General features: G+C 38.6%; 1 protein-coding gene across 8 annotated transcripts in view; it reads right to left on the bottom strand.

Annotated features, from left to right (window-relative positions):
• ATP2B1 (ATPase plasma membrane Ca2+ transporting 1) overlaps positions 1 to 17,758 on the bottom strand; it is a 62,968-nt gene that overhangs the window by 35,159 nt on the left and 10,051 nt on the right. Inside the window, exon 2 of one of the 8 annotated variants that reach the window (XM_042792142.1) lies at positions 4,135 to 4,313. The exons of the other annotated variants lie outside the window; for them this stretch is intronic. The gene's annotated coding sequence lies outside the window, so the exon portion shown is untranslated. The remainder of the gene's footprint in view (positions 1 to 4,134; positions 4,314 to 17,758) is intronic. 8 annotated transcript variants of the gene reach the window in all.

Here is a 17,758-nt window from a genome sequence, read left to right as displayed (position 1 = left end):
TCACCATCAAGAGGAAACCTTCAAAAACACCTGGAAGTAAATCTGTTTCCAGGGAAATGGAGTTTGGAACATCCACCATCACGTGGGGTAAAAACATGCTCAAGTTAAAAATCCTAACTTTTCACCAAAGCTTTCACCTCAGAGTTTGGGATGAGCAAGCTTTTGTGTATTCCCATTGATTAATTTGTGCAAAGCTCAAGGAAAACAGTTTCGACACTAAGTTAGCCCACGCATTAAGCACTTTTGTAGTGTAAGTAGGAGTATATCTTCAGGCAGACCTAGGTCTTAATGCAGTTTAATGACCAAACATTTTTAGCTCCCCCCTCCAGCCCATTTCATCACAACTCAAGCCTCCCACAGTATCTGCATTTAATTCTATGCACAGAGGGGAAAATTGCACAATATTACTTTCCTATAGAAGGAATAGGGACACTAAGAGCCGCTCTTCTGCCTCATTATCAGGGTGCTGTAGCTGAGAAATTAACATCTACCCACAGGATTCTTAACCTGCACAGGCAATCTATATTTAATTCCTGCTTGGTTGACACATCTTGTATGTACACATACATCTACACAACAGCATAGTGAATGCACAAACACTTCATGCCTATATAAAGATCTGCTGTGTGCAGAAGACAGAAGTCTGATCATTTAAGTCAGCTTTATCAACATAACAGGGCATGGTGAGCACAAGTAACAATACATTTCCCCATGAAATTATTATGGCTGACAGGCTCAGATGAACAATAACTTGGCCACTTTCAGGTCAACAAAACCCTCAGTTGTCATATGCCTGGGAAAGAGTTACCACTGACTGCATTGTTTTATGAAAGCAAAGAGCCAAATAGCAAAGAAAATACTTCTGGCTATTGTCCTGCCAGGTTAGAGGACTGTTCGACTAAACCACTCTATCTGAGTTGAGGTCCAGGGATAAGCACCTAATTACCAGAAACTTAAGGTCTTGGTTCCAGAAAAACCTCAGTTCTCTGCTCTGGAAACAATCAGCTTCAGCTCTAATCAATCTACCATTTTAAGCACCATGCCACAGTACAGCATTAGCACTGAAGACAACCACTGATGCTGAAAGACCCTGAAGTGATGTCACTCAACCACAAGTGACAATCCCATTTCCAGCAGAACTACAACCACTCTTCTCTTCCTATCACTAGGAGATTCTGAGAAAAACACTGTCTATGGGTATTTTCTGTAGAGCGACAAAAGGCATAAAGCAATCAGTATTCATATGCTTAAAACGTCAACATCCTGTATCATCAACAAGATACCTAATTTAAAAATTAATTTTAAATCTTCATTGTTTTCTCTGTTACTTGCAAAAAAATATTATAAGAGTTGGAAAGTCCATGACAATGGATTTAACCTGCATGCTAGGATTCAGTTTTGATTAACACACATATTCTTCAGCTGGCTATAACATGTTCTGCTAGAGCATCCTGTAAGTGAAGAAATTCATTCAAATCATGTATAAAAGAGTGTTCTTTAAAACCACATCATATCTTTATCTAACGCCCCAAAACTGGATGCTGTTGGCCAACTAGTAGCCCAGGAGGATTTATCAATTGCTATGATAGTATAACAAGAAGCAGATCAGGCAAATGAGTTTGTGTAACTATGGAAAAGATGTAGTAGCTGCTAATTAGGCAAAAATAGACCAAGCAGAATGCCCCACAACTATTTACATCAAACTTGATTCAATTTTAATTAAGAAAAGCTCTGTTCAAGCCTCCAGCAGGAGCCCTGCACTTGAGGCCCAAATACACCCAAATCCAAGTACAGACACGAGGTTAAGATAAGCTGCAGCTCTAGTCACTGCTCATTTGGCATTGAAGAGCTCTGAGACTAAATACGGGGCCAGTGCAAGACTTGCTTTCAGGTGCAAGTAATCTTAAGAGCAATAACATTGCTTAATCATAGCTCATGCTGTGCTTTGCACTCTGATTCTAGCAACTCTATGCATCTCGATCCGTTTCTGTTAAGGTGTAATAGTCCAGTGATTAGCTGTCACTAACAGTTTATACTGAAAGAGGTTCTCAGATGTTCTGAAGTACCTCAGTGGTGTCCTAATGTATCAACAAACCCTCAGAGTTCAATAAACTTGCATTAGAACTACAAAAGCTGTGTGGTTCTGAAGATCAGCTCTAGCAGTGTTACAGATTATTTGACACATCTATGGAAAATTCAGAGGAACTGTGTGAAGGCTCTTCAAATTCTGAATACTGAGCAAGAGCAGTTTTGCTCCAAATCATAAAAACTTGGTTAAACATCAGCAATTGTTACACCAAATCAGACCATAAAGAATCTGCTCCAGAAGAACATTTTTACCAGGCATCTCAATGGACAGTACAAAAGCCTCTCGGCACCCAGGTACAGAATGGACTGACCTTAACATAGTTTCTTTGCTGATTCCTACAGAAAAATCTTGCTACAATTTTCTTTAAGAAATATCCTTAATGCAGTTTTGATGTCAAACCTTGCAACATTCAATTATTTCCTGTTACAGCAAGTTCCAACAGTCCACTTTGTTACAAAAGTGGCAATGCATAATGCAACTATAAACAGTGAAATTCAGTATCATAAAAAAAAAGCATAATTTAAAGCTATATAGATCATCTAATAATATTTACCTCTTCAACTAGTGGAATATTTCATTTGTTTTGACAAGTGCTCCAGGTCTCAACTCAATACTTGCAGAAGCCATTTGAGATATGTTATTTGAGTAGCATGAGCTCTGAAGCACTATAGTGAAAAGCAACTCACCTCAAACTTCCAATCTGATATAATCTAAAATTTTAAATTCAATAAATGGTTATCAAACTAAAAGTCACCTATACACCATTCCTGGAGTTTCCTCTTATTTAAAGTTTAATTCACTTGAAGCTATGTTAGTGTCCCGCTTAAACAAGCTGTACACAAGATGGTTAAGAGAAGTCTGTCTTTCATTAGGCACATAAACTTTTGGATAATTCTTTGTTTACATATCACTGTAACTTTAAAGCTACTGTCTACCACACTCAAGTGACTAAAAATCCTGTACTGCAGAGACACCTTACAGTTGCAGCACATACTCTCATAGGCAGGATTCAGATACTTGTGCAAATCTCTCTGAAAAGACCCTGCTGCTCTACGACTGTAATAACTTCACTGACATGTCACATCATTGCAGCTGCCTACGAGTACTGCATCTTAAATTCCTCACCCAAATCAATATTTATCGCTAAGTGAGTGTGCTTTATTACCAAAACCAATAATTCAAAACCATAACCGATGAAACAAAGGTTAGATAATTTTACCAGTGTTAGAAGTTTGACAACCTCACAAGCCTCTGTAGTTGGACTGGAAAAAGGACAAGTTCTATACAAAAATCTACACATAGACAGGTTTCCAAAGCATTAAGAGACTATAGATTACAACTCTAGTGCCACTGTGTTGACCAAGCTAGCAGCTGCAACATGTTTCTTGCAATGTACTTGTAACACTTTAAATACAAACCCATGCTAATCCTCTGCCCAAAAAAACAGCTACTATTAAAGCAGCCCTGAACATTAACTATGCTTCAAAAAAGACTCCAGAAATAGTCTTTCATAGGAGAAAGTATTTAGTAATTCCTTCTGTCTGGAAGAAAGCTATAATCTGTGTTCTACATTTATTAAGTCAGTGTTGAAGTGAGTTTGCAGTGGCCACACACTGACAATCAAATGCAAACAGCCAAGTTTTAGGAGTGGCATAATTATGATTACCCAGATGCACAGGACCTTGTATCCCTTTGACCCCTATCCAAGACTTTCCTATTACTGAATTTGCATTTAGTACTTGCTTTACCAACCTACAGGAAATGCATTTTGATCTTGATTAAGAAAATTAAAACAGCTAAGTAAACTCATACCTCAAGAGTCAAAGCTCCAGCAGTTATATATCCTGTGTCATTCAGTTCAATTTATACATCTGCTTGAACACTATGCATTCAGATAATAGGCATTAGCTGGTACTAGCATTTGACCTTCAACAACACACTAAAGCTGGCTGCTGTAATATAGGAAAAGGCTTGCAAAGTGATTATCTCAGGAAAGCCTCTGTTTAATCTAATTAGTTCAATGAAGACCAGACAGTTCTACATACCAAGAGGTTGCAGTGACAAAAACTGTCCCCATGTGTTTCAGTTGTCATGCCATTTTAATCTGTTTCAAAAAAACAGCTTTTAAGATACTGAAAGATATAATACGTCTTTGCATACTTCAGTTTGAAACCCACAGCACCGGATATGTTCCACAGCTTCAAGCCATCACATGACATTTTTCCTTAGGGAGAAAAAAAAAAAAAAGTTGTCCTTAATATTATAATGGAAAGTAATTGTAACAGAGAAAGTGACCTGGAAATCACACTGAAAAAGTCTGAGGTTGCCTGCTCTGGAGGGTCAGTTTTCTTACTTTAAGAGACAGACCCTCATACCTACTTGAAAGACTACAGAAACTTAACAGCTGCTTCACAAGAAATATGAATGAGTGCTAATAAAACAAAAGGTTCACACAGAACAGTATGCATTTACAGGTCACTATCCCGTATGTTAAAATGTGCCCAACTAAACAACTCCAGGAGTTAAATCATTGCAGTGACATGCCACTGTTTTAGTGCAAGCATCTCAAAGACCCTGGCTTAACAGACAATCACAAGTAGCTTGAAGAGCTAAGAGGAGAGGGCACGGTCATGGAAGAGATTCCACAACGAAGTTTTTAATACATCACCTTCAGCCTTGAATGTACCCAACAGTGTTGTAATGCCAAATTTCCCTTATTATAACTCCAGTGTTATAAACAGTAAATTCAAAGGTTATGAGTTTTGCTGAGTTTTCAAAGAGAAATCTGATTTAATTCTGAAACTTAATCTCTTCAGAGGCAGATGTACTCTCCTAACTGAAATAAAAACTGGTTGCTGTTCCTAGATTCTTGCAGTGGATGTAAACACTGATATTTATCACACTTCATATAAAAGACTGCTGCTGCCCACTGCGATTGACACTTCTGTACTAACAGTTTCATTCAGTGGTAGGGTTTTTTTGCCTTAAGACCTCAAATTATTTCTTATTGAAATGATAGCTAACAAATTAGGACTTCAGTAGCCTGAAGTCAATTAGGTAGTACAAATTAGTAATGTTTACGCAAAAGATTCCTGCATCATTTCCCCCCTATTTTGGTAGCAGCAAGGGAAAATTTTAAGTGTTTTGAAGGTGAGTTATTACAGCAGGAAGAACATGACCAACTCTTACAAAGCAGCTCACTCCACAGCCTCTGCAAGGAGCTCAGCAAGCAAGTAGACATTGTCTTATGCCATCAAACATGGACACCTGTACTCCCCTGCCTTTTCCAAGCCATGGCCTTTCCTCAGTCACAAAGCAAGTCAACTCCAACTGAAGTCACAGCTGGATTAAGAAACAAGATTGGAAAGTGCTGTATAGAATAGTCTGAGTAGGAAAACTATTTTATCAAAAGCTTAAACTAATTGTTAGCTTTCTGAATTTAAGGTATTTTAACTTGAATGAGATAACTGAATAGATACCAAAAACTGAAACAACAAGTAGGGCTTCAGAAAAACCTATGAACCCTTTCAAGGAACATCAGACTTTAAGACAAACTAGAAAGCTCTAGAGAGCAAAACCAGTGCAATCATCATTACAGAAAGCATTAAGTGTCCCATGTATTTAAAATACTAGGCTTTCATACTCTCCCATTTTGTATTACAATGCTGAGTTGTCTACAAAAAGTCAAACAATTTAAGATAAACTTATGCAGAAGAGTTGAGTTTTTAACTACTTAAAACACTCTTCTGGAAGCAGAAGTTACTCATTCCAGATATTCATTAACAGAGCAATGTCTTGAAGGGTCTCCTACAGTCCACAGCTCTGATCACCACTCAGCTCAAGACACCTTTTTCCTTCTCTACCTGCAGGCCCTCAAACTTCCTTGTCAGTATTTCCTTTTACTAGGTTCTACTTTTTGCTTTGCAATGACATTGTAAACTAAAACAAAAAGGCTAAATTTGACAGGACTGTTTATAATACCAGACAATTCCAAGTTAAAACTATAATCCCAGAGAAAAAACATTTTAACTTAGACATGACTCTCCCATTCTGCATTGTTTCTACCATGTTCAAGTACTTAAAATGCATTTACTGTGTGTGTCAGCTTCCTCAGATAACTTGAGATGAGTGGAGCTGCCAAAATTTGGATTAAGGTGGCTGATAGCTGAAGACAAACATGGGATATCACAAAGCTCCACCTACTGGTGTTTAAAATGCAAGAAAAATATATTTGCCTAATGCTCATCATTATTTTCCTTTACTTCAGACCCACTGAGTCCTAAATAAGGTGATTGAGGATTTGAAGTCTCTTAATCCTGCACAGTTCAGGTTAAAAATGTTTATTTGGGATAATTATGCTGTAAAGTAAGTTCTATTAACAGGTCTGTCACATTAATACCTTATATATAAAACCCTAAAAGCAGATATTTTTTTTTTTTTGTGCCATAAAGTCATCCACTGACAAATATTCACAAGTTCAGGAACAATTTACAACTCTTCTCATCAATACTTATCAAAAACATGTTGACAAATTACAATATAAAAAAATTGAAGTTTTTCAGAAAGAGATGGTAGCATGGCATCCTACTTAAAATTATGCATAAGTCTACAACAGAATTTACTTGCATTCCCAAATTACAGGATGCATTCCAGTCACAAAACCTGACACGCATGTGTTAAATGAGGTATATGACATCATTATCTGCAGCTAAGTTTCAAGTAAAGGGAAAGTGAGATGGTACCAAATTTCACCCAGAGTTGGAATTGGATTCCTGGATTTCAGTCACTTGCTGCATTTAAAGCTTAGTGCGTGCCTGTAACAACACATCCAGCTGGTCAGTTCTGACAATAATTATGACTCAGAGCAAAAGAGCAGCTGACTCCTTCATAACAGTTATTCCTACGGGTATATCACTTGCCTTGAGAAATCTTTTTATCTTTTTTCACAAAGCCTCTAATTTTTGCTGCTTCTCCTTAACCCCGCCTCCAATATCTTTTGTGCTAAACACACATTTCAGATGTTTCCTCTATTTTTACTTCCATCTTTCAATTCCCACAGTACCATACATGCATACCACTGAAATTGCTTCTGTCAGTTTGAGCAATGATTTTCTTCCCTTCCCAATCATTAGACAGTAAGCAGCATTAGTGGAATTTTTTTTGTTCTGAAGCTCCAAGTCAACTTCAGGAGTTCTTAACACAAGAAACCTTGTTTCAGAATGTCACACCCATTTAAATTAAAACATATTCAAGTTAAATTGCATATAGCACTTCAGCCAAAAAGAGACATTTACCATCTCACCCTGATTTGAACACTCCCCCTTTTTCTCCCAGAAAAGTATTTTTTCATATAAATATCCATTTAGAGCAGAGAGGTATGCTTTTGACTGTAATCATGCCTCCTAATATTAAAGAAGTGCCAAAATCTCTTCAGAGCTACGAGCCTTCAAGCAAAAGGCAAAAGTCCATCACTGTCTGATTCTTTCAGTATTCAAGAAACCTCAAGAGAAATACAAAATGAGTCTTAAAACTACTACAAAATATTTATGCCTAATGAGATTAAGCCTAATTACTTCCATAAAGTCACTCTGCATATGACTGACTCCCTCCTAGTAGTGAGGGCAGCAAAATTAAATTAGAAGGTTAAGTTTTAAGGGATTTTTTGCTACCTTGGACTAGCTTACTGCTATGTAGAAACAGTACTATGAAATAGTCTATAAACTTATTGAACAGTAAGCACGTAATATATAAATAGTAACATTTATGTGGTAAATCATCCACTTATGATCCTCAGAATCATCATCTCTGTCAAGCAATGGTTTGGAAAATAAAAAAAATAAAATAAAAAATCCCAGCTCTGGTCACCCGTCTCAACGAGCACACATTATGATTCTAAACTGGATATCTGCTTTGTCCTCTTGTGACAAAAGTTTAAGCAGCTTCCCTCCTGTCCTGCAACATTTAAGACCCTTCATCTTCAGATTCTTCAAAGGCCTTTTGGAAATACAAGAACACAGTTTATCTTTATTCTCAAACCCTTAGAAAGCCTTACTTCTTGAAAAACTTATAATTTGAAAGCTATGCTAGCTTCCCCTGCATGTCACTAATCCCTGCTTGCCAGAAATACACCGAGTAAACTGGTTAAAGAGACATTCTGAAAAAACTCTGTTAAAAAACTCTAATTACATTTGCCATACTCTGTTCCTAAGAAGCCAAAGTTTTTTTTTTATTCAAATATCTTGACTAGTCTACACTTGTGTAGCTCTTTCAGAACTACTGCACAAGTTTGCTGCTCCTGCTGGTGATGGCAAGAAGAGATTCAGGTTTTTTTTTTTGTTATTTGTTTGGTTTTTAACCCCAACATTTGAATTTGGAAATCTACTGTATGGCTTTGCAAGGAACACAGATGTGTAATCTTTTGCAGACTTCTTCATTATGATTATACTCATCACCTCTTTAGCTCTTTTTTGATAAATTTTGAGAGCTTAGCTCACTAATCCATTCTAGTTGCCCTCCTCTTTCTGGTACAGTACAAGAAGCATCTTCAGTAAGTTAAGCCTCATGGTATTATCTGATATGTTTTACCATTTAGTAAGGCTACATACTACTTTATCCTTCAGGCACATCTCCAGTTTCAAAACTGGTCCTTCCTCATGATTATACTTTTTGATCTTTCTGAAGTCTGACACCAACTTAAAGGCTAAGTTCTCAGGCTGCCTGCACTTTCCTGCTCTTTTAGCCATTCCTTTTAAAAAGCCTTCTCATTTATGCAGGGTTGGTTGCTGGTTTGAAGTTTTTTGCATATATTTAAGCATTACTAAAGTATAACTATTGATGTCCATAGAATGATGATGAATTAAATGCTGTGTGATCAGTATGAGTTACATGACAATCCCATTCAATAAAAAGGTAATAAATTCCTCTCTTGGCAGTTTGTTTCTTTAACTTAGGGAGTGTGTGAGCACTGTTAGTAGACAGCAGGCACAAAGCTGAGATTCCCACCATAGCACTTCGTACATCTAACAATGCAAGTAGCAAGTTTGTCACATCCTCAGGTGACCAAAGGTATGGCTGTGCTACAGTGTTGGGGCATAATACTTCCACCCACAGAGGTCCTGAAGAAGCTCTCATTATTTAAACTAACAACACTGCAACTTACACCTGCTACCCTTATCCTTTTTCATTGGGAAAAGCCACCTACATTAATTGGCAACTGCATTAATGAAGTAATAGACTATGTGAAAGCCTCCTGTCGCAACAGTCACAGAGGCAACCCAGGGCTCAGAACAGTAAACTCTTCTCTGTCTTTTTACTCTTCTTTCCCTTCACTGCAGCCACTGAGAGCACTTTGTTTCGAGTCCCGCTCTAAGCCCACCTCTCATGGGACACACAGCACTCCAACCAGTTTCAGCACCCCATCCTTAACTAATCCTTTTCCCACTGCTCTTGCCTTCTCCCTGCATTTCCATGATCTTTAAGAACGATTTTTTTTACAGTAATGCAATCTGCCCCTCCAGATCCAAGGAGGTAGAAAGCAACACACATGTTCCCACGCCTCCACCCTCCCACTAGCTGTGATCACAGCCATGAATTTCACTTCTCTACAGTCTAAGAGTGGGCTACTCACAGCAGCCTGGTGCAGAAAGCAGTCATCCAAAAAGCATTTTCCCCTCCCCCCACCCAGCCACAAAATAAAGCCAAAAGATTTAAATATCAGGGCTTCTACTGGCTGAACAAGTCACCACAACAGATTCCCCAGAAGTTTTTCCACAGAATGCCAGGATAGCTGATTGGTTTGTAGAAGTCATAAAGGCCAACTTAAGGGACACACACTCAGCTAATGCTGGGAACACCTTCATCATAGAACTATGTTGCTGCCACCTTTAAGATAACAATATCTGTTCAAGGAAAGGTTCATCTTCTCTCTGCTATTTCAGGTAAAGTGACATGCCACTAAACAAATCCCATGATACATCATTTTACTGCCAAGGCCAGACACCATTTGAACTGAACAGCAAATTAATCAGACCATCAAACCACAGCTCAATCAGATTTATTAATCTTAATTTCTCAGTCTTGGTAGGCTATTTAATAATTGCTGTACAAACTGGCTATGTGCAATTAACAATTTCAGCTTAATTTCCAAAGTCTTCAGGTGTGAAGGTCTGTACTGTGCATGACTCTCTAAGTTTTTGAGAACACAAGGACATCAGTTGAATGATTAATTAATGAGAAAAAAGTGACTGGGGAAAAGAATGCAAATGGAGGCATGCACCATAGTAATATTTAAAAGTGCTATTTCACACAGTAGAGGAAATCCCTCTCCCAGTTTCCCATAAACCAAATGTCTTAACTCTTCACTAGTATCAGTGGATCCTAATGCAATTTGTAGATGGTTGTGCTTCCAATCTAAACAGCAAGCATTCAAATTAGGAGGTGAACTACATGTCTATTTAGCTCTAGTACAATGCTTACTCCTCTAGGTAGGGAAAGGCCATGCCTTGAAAAATCTTCACAGCAACCAGCTGGACCAATTCAGTGCTGAGGATCAGATATTTGTCTCCCTCACTCCTCTGCCCAATCAAAGCACAAGGCTATCAGAAATAATGTGGTAAACCAGCAAGCGCCCAGGTGCCTAGAGCGTACACTACCGTTGGCATACATAGTGAGGTGTCAATCCCCTGCTAAGGTAGCTCTGAATCCTCAGCAGTAACTCCTAGTAGCTAGTTCAATAAGGGTAACGTTCCTCCTTCCAAAAGACGGCATCTGAATTGGGAGACCACTGCCATGAGTTCAGCTGCAGCTGACTCTCTGGGCCAAGAGTCTATCAATCCATGAAGACTACAGATCATTCTGTTTCAGCTAAGTCAGACCTATTTTGTTCCTTCTACATAAAGCTACTTCCCACAAGTGTTTGCTTATTCTACAGTGGCACATGGTAACATTCTGCAACTTCTGCAATTAGTTTTTAGCAATAGCATACAGTATCTCTGAAGAAAGCGAATTGGGAAGGGCAATATCAGCTCCTCCACTCAAGTGACAAACTTCAAGCAACCTGCTAAACTGTTGAATTTGTGCATGTTAGACTAATTCCAACTGGCCACTGTTGAATGCACAAAGTCTTTTACGGATCAAAATTTTCATGTCCGGCTCATCATTTCCAAAGAACTTCCTCAAAGGGCCATTGCATACGTTTGACTGTAGCATACCTCAGCTCAGCATGAGTTTCTTTCCCCATACAGACAAGTAGGGGCTCACAGACAAGCCCTGATAAATCAGAAGCTAATTACATTTTTAATCTAACCCCTGCCACTCACAAGTTTCCCTTACTGCAGCAAATGGTAAAGCAGAAAGGCTGAGAGCTTGCTCTAGCCTGAGGTTAGCAAGACTCAGGGAAATGACTGTTTCCTCATTGGAGGGAAGTGACTGAGAACATCATCAGAGTACCATGAAACAAGAGTGACACAGCACCATGAAACAAAAGATAATATGAATTACCAACACTCCCACAGTTAGGGACTCACTCTTTCTAGAGGTAATTTTGGAAGATGCATAGAAGTTTCCCCCTCTGCCTCCCACTGCTCCACAGATTCCTAAGCAGCCTCCTGTATCCCTGTCTTCTTCCCAGGATACCATCACCTGGTTTCTCAGCACCTTCAATACTCTTTAGCTTGAAGGACACATAGCAGTCTGTCTCCATTTCTAACAGAGAAGAGAAAGCAGACTGCTGAGAAGCAGCTGCGTTAGGACTGTTCTCAAAAAACCTGCATATTATTTCAGTCCCATTAAGAATGACTTACTTCAATTAGTTTCTCAAGGGGGGTACAGGAAGAAGTCATCTGAAAACATTTATTATTAAGGAAGACTTCAGTAGCGCTTCCAAAAAACCTACCTGAGGTAGACAAGACTTAGAAAAAAAACTGGTGCAAGTATGAAGTCTGCTAGTAACAAGCAACAGACTCATTTTTCACACTTTCAGACTTCATAAGGTCTCTCTAGGCAGGCTACCAAACACTGGTTAGGAAGAAGTGAAACTTCTGAGTCCTACACACTGAAAAACAACCATACACTTCATTTCAAAGTTATGTTATGAACTTGGCTCATTTAAGTTATGTGCATATTCAAGTCTCAACACCATGTCAAGGTGGTTGACAGCCAAATTCTACCATGGTCTATAATCTATGTTTAGTTAAATTCTTACTTTGATTCTACTTCCAGCATTTTACAACATTGTTTTCAGTTTCCTCCCTTTCTGGAGGAAAGGGATGCTTTAAAATAGACACAAATTTATACCAACAGAATCCTGAATATCCTTGGTATGTTTAACATTCACAAGCATAGCAGCACAGCTTATAAACAGTGCTTCCAGTTCACCCTCAGAACAAACATACATTTACACTGAACATTTACATGTAATTTTGTATTTTGCACCTGTAGACTTGATATTAAAAGCTAGTAGCTTTCTCTAGACTATTAATAGCAAGTTGATTCTTGGTGTGCTGCACTCCTGCTACAAAAGACAGATTTTTGCACATGTATTCACTGAAAGATTGAAATCTTTCCCTCTAACCAAAACAGCATGAAATTTGGGTGGTAGTTGGTTTGGTTTTGTTGTTTGTTGTCTTTTGGTTGTTGTTTGGTTTGGTTTGTTTTTTTGGGGGAGGGGCGGTGGGGTGGAGGTGGGGGTGGTGTTAATATTTTATTTTGCTGGTATTAGTTTAGAGCAGTTATCTAATTAAAGGAACTTATCAATGTGATGAAACAGTATATGGTCAGAATAATGTGATCAAACAGTATACAGTCAGAATCCAGAATCCAACAAAGTGTGAAGGAGTAATTTAGGAAGTTACACAGCTGTCTGTCAAAACCACAATCTAGTTTGAGGCATGATGTTTTATGCACATAATTAAGACTAAACAGCTTTTGAGACAGCTTTCTTCCTTAAAACTCAAAAAGTAGGTACTTACTAAAACATTACCTTGTTGTTGAGCAATTATTATTAAAATAAGCCATTAGCTGTCAAGAAGTATTTTCCACTGAGCAAATATTTTCAAGTATTTAAACAATTGCCTCACAGCAAAATTGCTCAAAGAAAGCCCAAACCAAGCTATTTTAAGCTACTTTATTATTTTAAGCTATTTTAAGATTAGGAAACTCTGACTCCTTAACTTGGAGGTTTCTAAAATATGCTAGGCTTTCCTAGAAAATGGAAGCATTTCCCTGTGCACTGAGAATCCTCAGCTGTTCTTGCTTGACAAGATTAGGGTCCAAGGCAAGCATCACTAAACTAAACTTTATGGACTGTATTATGCAGGTCTACAAGTTTTGATTTACTTGTCAACTAACATGAACATTATTAAAATACAACTTTGGACATTAAAACAAAAACTACTGAGCATGGCAGTAAAACTAAATTATGATCATAAGTGGGGGATATCCAAGTCAAAGGACTAAACTTCAAGACTTTAATCCACAATAGCATGCCCAAAGGGAAAAACTGGAAGAGCAGGATATTTGGTAGGGGGGGAACACACTCGCTGTGAGAGGAAGACTTGTTCTAACCTTTGTGTGAACGCCTGGGCAACTGCCTGCTTTTATACCACCAAGCAGTCTGTTCTCAGTGCAGCAATGGCTAAAGACATCTGCAGATAGCCACAGGTATACCCAAAGAGAAATCTAACAGGAGGAACCACAGAGTGTTTGGTCGGACTGAATTCTTAAATAAGGTTTGCACAGTAGTCTTACCATTCCGAAATATTTGACAGTCATGAATTACAGAAGCAGACATCTGGACAAAAGACCATGCTTTCCAGGAAATGCACCTTGCACGCATGAAAAGCCAGAAAACATCCTCAGACTTAGCAACCAGAAGCCATGCTCTCCACATCACAAGGCTCAGGGGTTCTTGTTCAGAGATATACTGAACTAGCTAATGCTAAAAAGGCAGTTTGGCTTGTTATTCCACTTATCTAGCTTCAGACCAGTTACTGACCAGTATAGCAGGGTAGTTATTCTCCCAGTCCTCTGAAATTGTTATACAATCCTTAAATTCCAGAAAACAAAAATAACTAGAATAGTAGTATAATAGAGTAATAGTATCAGAAAACAAGAAAACAGAATCAACTGCATTGGATTGTAAAGATGTCTGTTGACTTTCAAGAGCAATTGTCTTTATTATGGACGTAACACCTATCTATACCAAGACCTTGTTTGAGGTCTGAACTTCTTCCATTCCGGCTAAGAATTTTTGTACTCAATGTCTCTTCACATAGGAAGAAAACCAGTAGTCTCAGAATAAACTAATATATGTACAGAGCACTGTAATTTATGGAAGGATATAAGTTCTCTTCCCTTTGGGAGGCTTCCAGACATCATACCTCTTTATGTACATATGGCACACAGTAACTATAAAAACAAGGCTCAGATGTATGACTAGATGTACAAGTATTTGGAATCTTAATTTGGATAGCCTCATCCAATCATTGATACACAAAAACAGACCAGACTACAATTACAAAGGTATATACAACACCAGTGTTTACCATTATAGCAGGAGATAGCATCTGAGACACCTGATTAGCTTTCAGTAACTATTTGTTGACCCATTTTTCAGGAAAATCCCTCTTTCATTCATTAAACTTTTTTTAACTCAGAATTTCACACAGGTGTATTTGTAAGAGGTGCTACTCGACTATTTAAGCTCACGAAAGCTATTTTTGCAGAGCCAGCAGAGGGAGTACAGACATCATTTTACTTATCAGCTGTGGAAAAGATACCTTGTAAGAAAGCACTAAAAGAGCTGTGCCTGCAAACCTAATGCGGTTAGTTTAAAGCATGCCAAGAACTTCCTCAGGCTTTCAGAGACATGTATGCCAATGGCCAGTAGAGTTGGTGTTTTGTTTCTGATCCCCAACCTGCAGTTACATGTCAAAGTCTCACATCTGACAAAAATGGCAGGATCAACTCTTAACAGTCCTAACAAGTACCATAAGCCTGATGCTTCACGTGTCAAAACCATCCCACTACATAGCTACAGTTCAAGCTAATCAACAGGTTTTATTCCCGTGGATTGTGCTGTTTCTCAATTTCAGGAAAGCTAAACCATTTTGCTTGTTCATTTCTTGAAAAGCAGCTTCACTGGCAAGAAAAGTCGAGAAACTCAAGAGTTCAAGACGACTCACGGCAAAGGAGCCAGGAAGGTGCAGAGCGGTATTGGACTGGAAGGTAACAAACAGCTAACCTTTCTGCTGCCGTTTGCAAAGGCATGCACCTCTACTGGCACATCTGGTTTTATGCATCCTCTGAGGCAAGAGCTCTGATGCTTTATTTAGCATTTCCATTGATCAGCCTGCTTTGGAGCTCGCAATTACGACTGAATGGTGTTGACACAGCAGCGCTCTGGAAACAGTTTGAAAGAGGAACAGGTTTTAAGCGGACAGATTGATAGCTTTTTGCCATCTCGTGGAGGTGAACACTAAGCTCTAAGCCAACATACCTTCCTGGCAAAAACTCCACAAACAGACACTCCTTCCTTGTTTAGACTGCAAAATTTCGACAAGATTTTTTTCTTTTTTTTTTTTTCCAAATAAAGTTAGTATTTCCCAACTTGTTGGTAAGAGGCTAAGGTAATACAAAATTCTTGCCCATCTTAAGCATTCATCAAATTATTTTATTGGGTGGCTATTTCTGGGCTTCACTATTTAAAAGTTTGTATATGAAAAGTTTACGTAAATGTGATGAGCTCCTCAGTCTCAAAATGTCCTCTAGCTCTAGAAGAGTAGCAAAACACTCTCCTCCTTCCAAAGAAAAGATAAATTTCCATCATCTTAAACTTCACATGAACTTTAAAAAGCTTTGACAGCTTGAATCATTAGATTTTGATTACTACCTACCCAAGAAGAAGAATGTGCCTGTAGCTATGGAATTTAGCCTTCACTTGTTTCAAGTTTTTAAAACAGAAGAACCACCCTTCAGCAAATTAGATGGCTGCGTCTGCTCCCCACTTCCACAGGAAAGTGGTGTGCACTTCTCAGCTTCATTTTCAAATAGTAGATTCACTAAATGGTCAATAGGCCAAACTGGTTTCCATCTTACAGAGTTTATGGTTGCATATTATACAGCTGACAAAGTTTCTCCCTCAGCATGTGATGACAGCACCTCACTGTTTTGCTGTTGAAATTGAGGGCTCCAGCAGTATTCCCTATTTGCACGCTGGGCCTGGTTGGTTCCCGGGATTCTGGCCAGGCTGCTCAGTATGTTTTATGTAGGGCAAGCACAGCAGGAAAAGCCCCATCTGTTCCATCGCAAACATGGTGATGCCCAAGTACCAGGATGCATCCTGGCCACTGTGATCATCCTGCCCCTTCCCAAGTTATTGTTGTCTCTTGTGTCTGCAGAAGCCTCACTGTTGTCACATGAGAAGATGATTGAGAAAGAAAAAATGCTGTTTTTCAGGCAGACTGATTATCTAACCAGACCAACCACACAGATAATCCAATACCAGTGCCAACTCAAAATAGGGTACAGAACTACACTGAACCTGCTTGAGTCAAGTAAATGTGAAACCACATTTGAAGGAAAGATGCATTTTTTAAAAGATGTGACTGAATTTATGACTACAAAGTCATAGACAGGTGGCATAAGCAAGGTGAATGTCAAAAATTCACACAGTAATTTACTGGTTGAGTATGCCACCACAACTCTAATTCATCATGCAACTGGAACCTCATTAAGCTCCCAAACAATTATGTTTATATAATATCCTTTACACCTGAGACACTGACATTAGGCTTCTAATCAGCAAGTTAAAACATTTACATGGAACGGGTAGGGTGTGGGGAGGTACTGAAAAGCCCCTTGAAACATGAGTATGTTTGGAGCAGTCTTCTTGAATAAATTTCTACAGCAAATTCCACAGAATTTTACACTTTAAAATTACTACAGCTACCTTTAAAGATCTACAGAAGTTTGTTGTTATCTCAGTTTTTAACCTGAAAAGCTGCAGGCCTTGCACCTAGTACACAGCTGAACAACTACTGATTCCAGTATTAATCACTCCCTGAGATTTAGTACTTCAATAATTAGTAACCGACAGCATGCAGCAGACACAAGAGCTTTTTTAGAAACTAATTCTGAAGTTGTGCACTTCCCCATCCATTTCTGCTCTCACTACCTGGAGGTCCCTATCTAAAGTTCTGAAGCCTGTTTACATTCCACAGGTTAAAAGTTTACACTCCTTCCATCACATGTAAGATTTACCTGACCAAATGGCAACACCCATATCTAAGGCAGGTACTTCAGGCTCTTTTTTTTTTTTTTTTTTTTTTTTTTTTTAAAATAGGCAATGGATATATTATAACTTCTCTGACAAAAGACTAATTTTAACCATCTAGGACATGATCTAACATATTCACGTGAATCTCATTTTAGATGCGCTTGTGTCTCTTCAACAACAGAAGAGGCCCAGGGTGACTGGCTTCAGTGGTTTTTTTAAGATGTTTATTTAAGCGGCCAGGATTGTTCTGTAGAAGTTAAGTGCAGTCGGCTGGGCTGAACTCACACATCAAGCAGCTGCACTACCATGTCAGAGCAGGCACATGCAAGAGGAAGGATGTGGTTTCACAGTTAGTTTAGGAATATCCGAGCCTACGCTACTGCCAGAGGGTACAG

Source organism: Tyto alba, unplaced genomic scaffold (genome assembly GCF_018691265.1).
Source record: "Tyto alba isolate M040663 unplaced genomic scaffold, T.alba_DEE_v4.0 Super-Scaffold_2, whole genome shotgun sequence".
Classification (NCBI taxonomy): domain Eukaryota; kingdom Metazoa; phylum Chordata; class Aves; order Strigiformes; family Tytonidae; genus Tyto; species Tyto alba.
Note: the sequence above shows the minus strand (reverse complement) of the source record. Positions and strands in the feature narration are given on the sequence as shown.